The sequence below is a fragment of the Hipposideros armiger genome, unplaced genomic scaffold, assembly GCF_001890085.2.
Source record: "Hipposideros armiger isolate ML-2016 unplaced genomic scaffold, ASM189008v1 scaffold_385, whole genome shotgun sequence".
Classification (NCBI taxonomy): Eukaryota; Metazoa; Chordata; class Mammalia; order Chiroptera; family Hipposideridae; genus Hipposideros; species Hipposideros armiger.
The window spans coordinates 1,481,585-1,482,352 of record NW_017731735.1 but is presented as its reverse complement, the minus strand read 5'-3'; positions in this window follow the sequence as shown (position 1 = coordinate 1,482,352).

The following is a 768-nucleotide window of genomic DNA, read 5'->3' as shown; positions in this document are numbered from 1 at the left end:
AAAAAAGTAAAACTGGATTCTCCACCTCATATTAGGCACTAACATCCATTCTAGATGGATAAAAAAATTAAATGTAAAAATGAAAGCTTTTAGGAAAAAATATAGGAGAATATGTTTTTGACTTTAGGGTAGAAAAGAACTTGTTAAAGAAGATTAGAAAAGTGCTAAACAAAAGAGAAAATATTGATAAATTAAACTACATTAAAATTAAGAATTTCTGTTTATTAACCCCTCCCCAATAAAGTTAAAGGCAAATCACAAATGGGAGAAGATATCTGTGACACAGATAATGGACAAATGTTTGTTAACTATAATATATAACCAATATATTGATTCTTATAAAGCCATAAGAAATAGAAAAGCAATCCAATAGAAAATAATGGGCCAAACATTTGATCTGAATTCTACTAAACAGGAAAGAAATATAGCCAATAAATGTACAAAAAGAAGTTTGAGCTCAATAATTAGAGGAATGCAAATTAAGACAAGATACTATTTTATACTCACTGTATTCTTAAAAAAAAAAAAAGGGGCAGAGAAGAAGGTGTGATGACACAAGTAGAGGTTGGAGTGATGCAGCTGCTGGCTGGTAGGGGACTAGGAGCCAAGGCATGTGCACAGCCTCCAGAAGCCCAAAGTTTTAAAGCTTTCAATTCTATCATACCATATAGTTTCTTCCCCTCTGTTTCTACTTTATGTAAGAGTCTTTATAAAAATACAACATGCTGGGCCGGCCCAGTGGCACGTTGGTTAAGCGCTGGCTTGGGA